This window comes from Thalassophryne amazonica, chromosome 16, assembly GCF_902500255.1.
Source record: "Thalassophryne amazonica chromosome 16, fThaAma1.1, whole genome shotgun sequence".
NCBI classification, from domain to species: Eukaryota; Metazoa; Chordata; class Actinopteri; order Batrachoidiformes; family Batrachoididae; genus Thalassophryne; species Thalassophryne amazonica.
The window spans coordinates 37,184,553-37,193,186 of NC_047118.1; positions in this window are offsets into that span (position 1 = coordinate 37,184,553).

Sequence of the window (8,634 nt, forward strand, 5' to 3'; positions counted from 1 at the left end):
ATTCCACTACTGAAAAGTGTGCATTCCTGTTGTGTATTAGCTAAATGTTTCTAATGCGAGCTATGAGATCTGCATTATGTGAGTAGCAATCGTGCTGGATAATGACATCAGGTAATGAATATTTTAGCAGAAAAATAGAGTAACCAGCTTTACTTTGTGAATGTATCGACTTCTATAAATATTAGCAATTGAAGAAAAAGAACCACCATCTAAACTGTACATAGACATGAATTAATAGCCACAAAGGTATGTGTTACAATGACTTACATTCTCACATGTAACAAGTTTTATGAAAAGAGTATTTTTTGTTTCGACTGAAATATGAGAAATGACAAAGAATTTTGGCTGCTATATTGGCACCATCTTTGTTTACATATGCTAAATCAAATATTTAGCAAAAATACATAATGAATCCACCCCTCGATCCTGATGTGCACCAAAATGAATTGGGTTCATTTCCATCCTTCCACGAACTTGCACAAAAATGAGCATAAATGCTTTTGAATGCCAAACAAATAAATGTACACAAGTGAATGTAAGAAGACGATTCACCCACATAAAGATTATTGCACACTTACATTCATGAAGCAGCTGCTGTTATTTTTGGAAATCAGAGCTGAACTGAAACCTCTAAACTCCACAGATGTTTTTGGGTTAAGGGAGGAGAAGGTGATTGGTTTTTACTGACATCTCACTGGCTGTACGGTGACCTGAAAAACTTTGGATAAGAAATTGAACTTTCACATCAGGCCAGCACAGATCCACAAAGAAGGCACTTTAAATTCATCCGGGCCAAGGTCAGCACCAGCGCAACGTGCACTTCAGTTGTCAGGATCACAGCCAGACATGAATAATACATGAGAAAGGATGAGACGAGGGCATGACGAGTCCTGTTTCTCCTCCAGAAGTGCTGACCTGTGCATCTACTACATCTGCCTACACACACACACATCTGCAGCACGTTGAGACATGTCCTTCTGCTGACTGAGCGTCTACCTCAGCCAAGACCAGAGCTAGAAGAAGAGAGATACGTATTTTTTTTTTAACTCTGACCTGACAGGAATCTACTATCAGCAACACTGCAAATGTAGAATTCAACAGCCATTCTCAAAGCCAACTTCCCATCCAGATGTGATGGATCAAAAAGGCGGAGCTAAAGATGTCTGGGCTGGAAGTTTATAAGTTACATAACATGTTGGTTCATCATCAGCAGACCTACACACACAAAATGTGTATTTAAAGCCAAGTACCATTAAAATGTCCAGTCTGTCCAGGAAGGCAAATTTACACTGGAACATCATCTGTTACTGCCACCACGTGGTGACCTACTGTTATTACAACTAGTAGGTTATTTATACAAACCCTGAACATGTTGATGTCTGGCACCATCAAGTGGGAACTTCGACATGAATCAACTTTTGCTGTGTTGATTTTGTGACTGTCTAGTTCCTGTTTGAAAATGGAGTCTCAGAAGCTGTTTGTTATGTTTTTGTTGTTGTTTGTTTTTGTCATTATTAACCAACGACTATTATTTATATCAGGAAATCTTATTTGTCCAACCCCTATCAAGGGGAGTGGTTCTGGATAGAGGTGGGCAGATCGATCCTAATATTGAAAATATCAATACCAGCGCTGGTATTGATATTGAACGATCCTCGTGTAAAAAGATCGATACTCAAGCTTTTTTCCTCTCCCGCATGCACTGACTGCTGCACACGCAGATTCACTCTCTGTCTGTAAGAGCAGCGCTGCGCTGTGTCACACAACACAGAGCAGTGCACCCTTATATTGTGGTTTGTCAGTCCTCTACCTCAGATTTTGTTTTAAGTTGTGTTGAGTGATATTTTTTTCAACAAAAATATTGATTGTGATAATAAAGTATTTTGTTGTCACGTGCAATGGTTGGAGAAATTCTATCCTAGGTCTTTTGGATCCTTTGGATCTATGAAGCTTAAATATGAAAAAGTATCAGTATTGGTATCGGTATTGATATCAGTGATACTGGGCCTGTATTTACTTGGTATTGGATCAATACCAAAATTCCCGGTATCGCCCACCTCTAGTTCTGGAAGCCGAGGCTGAGCGCGGAGACAAGGCTAAGAGCTCCACCTCCAGCACAAGCTCCAGCTTCTTCCCCCACAGTGAGTCCACACTCCCAGAGCACTTTTTACAGATGATCAAGGCCCTTGAGTTTCGCTGCCACCCATGGGACAGTGCACCCGACCCCAGCGGTTCCCCCTGCAGGTGGTGAGCCCACAGGGTGGAGATGGAAGGTCCACGTTAGCTTTTTGAGCTGTGCCTGGTCGGGCTCTGTGGCAAGCCCGGCCACCAGGCGTTAGCTGACGGGTCCTCCGTCCAGGCCTGGCCCCAGGTGGGGGCCACAAGCTTCCTCCAGGCCAGGTCACATTTCCTCTGTCTTATTTTTTCATGGAGTCTTTGTGAACCAGTGCGGCACACTGTAAAAATTATCAGGGTGTTCTACTTAAAAACTAAGTTCAGTTGCTCCCTTAAAAACATCAGTAAACTCAATTTCAAGAAAACCTTTTATTCAACTCAGGAAGGCACCTTCTTGAGTTGTTCACAGTGCAGCCTCTGCTGTGAGGGAGGCAAAAACCAGCAGGTGTGGGAGGAGTTCAGAGCAACCATGGAGAAGGACTTTCGGTCTGCACCAAGGTGCTTCTGGACAACCGTGAAGCACCTCAGGACAGCAAAACAGGGAACCAACCAAGCTGTCTACACTCTAAAAAATAAACCGCTGTCTCAATGAAAAAAATGTGACGTAACAATTTGCATAGATTTATTAAGGTTATTTCAACTTAACTAAACTTATTTCAACTTAACTAGAGACGTCTTGTGGCATTAACTCAGTTGAAAGTTGTCAGCTTTAAAAGACTTTATAAAATAATATAATCTCTCGTTACAGTAAGGACAATTAAGTTTATTGATTTGGTATTATTTCCTTTGGATTGTGCATTATTATTTATTTTGTTGTGATGAGTAAATTCCACTCAATTAATCTCAAAGGTCTGTGCTTTGTTCCTTCTGTATTTGTTGTTATGCGCATGTATTAGGTATATATATATATATATATATATATATGGTAAAAGGGGTGGGTGTAAAGCTTTTCTGGCTACACCCTTTCAGCCATATGTGCTACTGTAAAATCTTTTCTTTTTTTATATGGAGTTTTGTGTGCTGAATAAATCATTCATTCATTCATTCAAAAGGTAAAGCTCTCGATCTACTGGTCAGTCTTTGCTCCTGGTCATGGGGGTTGGGTCATGACTGAAAGAAGTAGATTGCGGCTACCAGCAGCCCAAATGGGCTTCTCAGGAGGGTGGCTGGTGTCTCCCTTAGAGATAAGATGAGAAGCTCAGCCATTTGTGGCCAGCTCGGACTGGAGCTGCTGCTCCTTCGTGTTGAAAGGAGCTGGCTGAGATGGTTCGGGCATCTGGTAAGGATGCCCTCTATGCGCCTCCCTAGGGAGGTGTTCCAGGCACGTCCATCTGGGAGGAGATGCCAGGGAAGACCCAGGACTAGGTGAATAGACGATATCTCCACACTGGTCTCGGAATGCCTCGGATCCCCTATCAGAGGTGGTCAATGTGGCATGAGAAATGGAAATCTGGGGTCCCCTGCTGAAGCTGTTGCCTCCGTGACTCAATCCCAGATAAGCTGTTGAATAAGTATGTATAAACAGTAGTGTTCAGAATAATAGTAGTGCTATGTGACTAAAAAGATATTATTGTTACATGGGAAACAAGGTACCAGTAGATTCAGTAGATTCTCACAAATCCAACAAGACCAAGAATTCATGATATGTACACTCCTAAGGCTATGAAATTGGGCTATTAGTAAAAAAAAAAGTAGAAAAGGGGGTGTTCACAATAATAGTAACATCTGCTGTTGACGCTACAAACTCAAAACTATTATGTTCAAACTGTTTTTTTTAGCAATCCTGTGAATCACTAAACTAGTATTTAGTTGTATAACCACAGTTTTTCATGATTTCTTCACATCTGCGAGACATTAATTTTGTTGGTTTGGAACAAAGGTTTTGCTTGTAGTGTGCTTGGGGTCATTGTCTTGTTGAAACACCCATTTCAAGGGCATGTCCTCTTCAGCATAAGGCAACATGACCTCTTCAAGTATTTTGACATATCCAAACTGATCCATGATACCTGGTATGCGATATATAGGCCCAACACCATAGTAGGAGAAACATGCCCATATCATGATGCTTGCACCACCATGCTTCACTGTCTTCACTGTGAATTGTGGCTTGAATTCAGAGTTTGGGGGTCATCTCTCAAACTTGTCTGCGGCCCTTGGACCCAAAAAGAACAGTTTTAGTCTCATCAGTCCACAAAATATTCCTCCATTTCTCTTTAGGCCAGTTGATGTGTTCTTTGGCAAATTGTAACTTCTTCTGCACGTCTTTTATTTAACAGAGGGACTTTGCAGGGGATTCTTGCAAATAAATTAGCTTCACACAGACGTCTTCTAACTGTCACAGCACTTACAGGTAACTCCAGACTGTCTTTGATCATCCTGGAGCTGATCAGTGGGTGAGCCTTTGCCATTCTGGCTATTCTTCTATCCATTTTGATGGTTGTTTCCGTTTTCTTCCACGCGTTTTTTTTTTTTTTTTTTCCATTTTAAAGCATTGGAGATCATTGTAGATGAACAGCCTATAATTTTTTGCACCTGCGTATAAGTTTTCCCCTCTCCAATCAACTTTTTAATCAAACTACGCTGTTCTTCTGAACAATGCAGTGCCCAATTTGCAGTTGTGGAAGCCCAGGGGCAAAGTGAGGTGTGGAGGCCCCTATAGTACGCGGGACCTAACATAACACATTAGTAACAGAACTCGAAAATGAAATTTTGCTTAAAAACATTTTATTATATACAAACACACATATCACTTACAAAACCTAAATCAAAACTCTTCTAGCTTTACGTTTAGAAAAAATTACATTAGGACAAAATTGTTTACCAGTTGGCATAGTAATAGAACATTGGGGAATACCGACTTCTGGTTGAGATTATACTCGATGAATAAGACGAGAAGCTATTACTGTTTTGAAGCATTTACGATGAAACTGTTACATTTGGTGTAAGTTGTAAGATGTAATATTGCGGATTGGTAATGTCGTCGACTGTGTCGACGACACTGATTCAACGGTTTGTCATAGTAATAATTTTTTTGTGGAGGTCCCCTATTTGTGGAGGCTCATGGGCAACTGCCCACCATGCCCCTATGGTTAATCGGGCCCTGGAACAATGTCTTGAACGTCCCATTTTCCTCAGGCTTTCAAAGAAAAAAGCATGTTCAACAGGTGCTGGCTTCATCCTTAAATAGGGGACACCTGATTCACACCTGTTTTTTCCACAAAATTGACGAACTCACTGACTGAATGCCACACTACTATTATTGTGAACACCCCCTTTTCTACTTTTTTTACTAATAGCCCAATTTCATAGCCTTAAGAGTGTGCATATCATGAATGCTTGGTGTTGTTGGATTTGTGAGAATCTACTGAATCTACTGGTACCTTGTTTCCCATGTAACAATAAGAAATATACTCAAACCCTGGATTAATCTTTTTAGTCACATAGCACTACTATTATTCTGAACACTACTGTATATAGGCCTTGGGGCCTGTTGCTGTCAATGCTTATCTCTGGATTTTGTAGTGTGAAGGAGATGAGAGTCTACACAGGGTGCCAATCTGATGCAAGTTACTTCCCCCAGCCAAGGCTATTTACAGCTGGGTGGGTGAAGACAGTGCAGGTTGTCTTCTCCAAGGACAGGTCGCATGAGCAGGATTCAAACCCAGGTGTAGATATTGGAAGACCAGCTCCTTATGCACTAAACTACCTGCTCTAACAGTGTCTTATATAAACTGCAGTACACTCCACGTCTTTAAATGTGGAAAAAGCCCGATATTCAAGCCAGAAAAGTATTTCTCTTGCTGTTTTTGTTTCCCATGTAACAATAAGAAATATACTCAAAACCTAGATTAATCTTTTTAGTCACATAGCACTACTATTATTCTGAACACTACTGTATATACATACGTATGTGAATGTAAATCTTCTTTGTGACAAAAATTGTCATTATGAATATTGCATGGTTTTTTGGAGGGGAGGATTCTGCTATAATGGGCAAATTCAGAATTAGCAGCGTGAAAAATCACAGAACTTATGTTGTGAGGAAACAAATCAGCAGAGTGAACTTGACTATGAGGTTCTTTTCACGTTGGACACAGGGGGCAGATAAAACCTATACTGTGATTTTTATTTTTCATCTGCAAGTTCCTTTGACCTTTTACCAGTAAACTGTGAAAGTATTTTTTATCTACTGGGATGGGTTTTTTTTTTTTTTTTTTTCTTTGTATTATACTTACTTGCACTGATTCCTGTCTTTTTGGATGAACAACTGTTGTCATTTTTTAAAGTGTTATCTCTGTGTGTGTGTGTGGAGTAAATCTACCTATGAGTATAAATAAAGTTACCTTGACCTTGAGTGTACTTGATGGGACAAAAACTCAGATGTAGTTTAGACTCAACAGCTGAAGTAAAGTGGACATGAGAGCCCTCTTGTGGCCAAATCACGCCATTGCATTTGTAAAACAACTGCTAAATTGAAAGGGCATATCCCACTCCAGTGAACGCTTTAAAAAAATAAAAATCTATACCAGATTGTCTATCCACAGTGTTTAAAAGCAACAGATGAAATCAAGTTAAATTCCCCATGTTTATGGCTTAATATATGATAATAAAACTAAAACACAACACCCCAATATTTTCATAATTTATGTATTTTGAATAGTCAGCTCATTTTGAGATTTCATTTACCAGAGATATGCACTGTAAGCTTCCAACCGTGTTGAGAAACAACATACCCACTGTATGGTGTAACAACAAGACAAGAAAGTAAACTCATCATTAAAGAATGGATAGAACGCGTGGCTGGGGATTGTGCAAATTAGTGGCTCAAAACACTGTTGTACAGCTTTTGAAACATTTACAACATCCAAGTTTTGGAAGCTCTTCCAAAGGCTGTGTCACAATGAAGACATCACATGCTGTGCTAAAAGGCAGCTTAACTGTTTTGCGGTTCCAGTTGACTTGCTCCCTCTAGTGTTGAAACATAATATAACAAGTGAACGAACAAAGGCTGCAGTGCTTTGACAAAAAGACAATAATAATATGAGATGATGAATATACATAAATGGCTCATTATTTATGGACTCCCTGTTCGTTCTCCTTAGAACCACTGCTTTGTTTATTTACTTTGATTTTGAAAGAGCTGATGATGATACACTGTGCTTAAGTTTGATCAATAAAGAAGCAACTTTGTTTTGCTTATGTAAAATACTATTGACCTGTCTGCCAACTCCTGAACACAGCACAGGGTCTGTGCGTGCACCAGTGCAAAATCTATTCAGATCAAATCACGAGCAGATTAACTGTAGCTCATCAAGGCCCATTATTACCGACCATACCCTTTAGCAAGGCACATCAATCCTTTAAGCCCAGCTGTCAGTGGAAACTAGGGTGTGAGTAAAATGCTTAACTGTAATTTAACTCTTCAAACAAACCCTCGAGCTGGAACTAAAAGTAATTATAGTCATTATCAACTGACTAAAGAACACACGTTCAATGCGCGCGCGCACGCGCACACACACACACACACACACACACACACACACACACACACACACACACACACACACACTGGTTGACATTAACACCATTGATTTTCAAGAATATCTTCAGAAATAAATGTAAAATAACACAATTTGTATTATCGGAATATTTAATAAAATGCCCAACATTACTGAAAAAAAAATATGCTTAGATACATCTTTAACTGCTTATCTGGGATCAGGTCATGGATTAGTTAAATTTGTGCCTGTTTGTCTATCTATCTTTATGTAAAATAATTAACAGTGCGGTATTGAGAATGCAAACACCATTACAGACTAAACAGCTACAATGTAATGGCGTGGGGAAGCTAAAAACACTCACAGTAGAACACTTCTTGTCACCACTGAACAGGTGAAAATGCCATTAGAAATGTCTGGTAGCACAGAGAGGATCCAGACAATAGTAAACATGCGAAAGTCGAAAGTTTAACTGACTAAATGTAAAGACCCGTTTTAAAGTTAGCCGATTACCTTAGCCTTACCATCATCCCACTGTGTTGCTCTCCGCTGAGACATTACAACTTGATTGCTCATGAGGGGTCATAGAGGATCAGCTTGTAGTGACTCAAATATGAGGATCGTCACCAAATGGACTGCTGATTAAGGTAAGTTTTCATTGTAAAAAGTTTCACTTCTAAAAACCTTTCCAACTGTTCAGTGGCCCAACAAACAGTTTACTGTGATCTTACATTGTCCCACCTTGTGTAGTTGGTTTGCATTTTAAACCAACACTGCATTTACTAAATTAATTTTTGTCTCGAGGGAAACCATGAATCCTAAATCATCTAAAGATACAGCCAAGGTCTAAAAAACATCTAACTTTCCTTTTAATATTTAGCTCAAAAGCCACCTTGGAACACGCGGAGTGTCTCCATGTACAGCTGGAGTGGTGTCAGGAAGAACAACCAGAATTAAATTT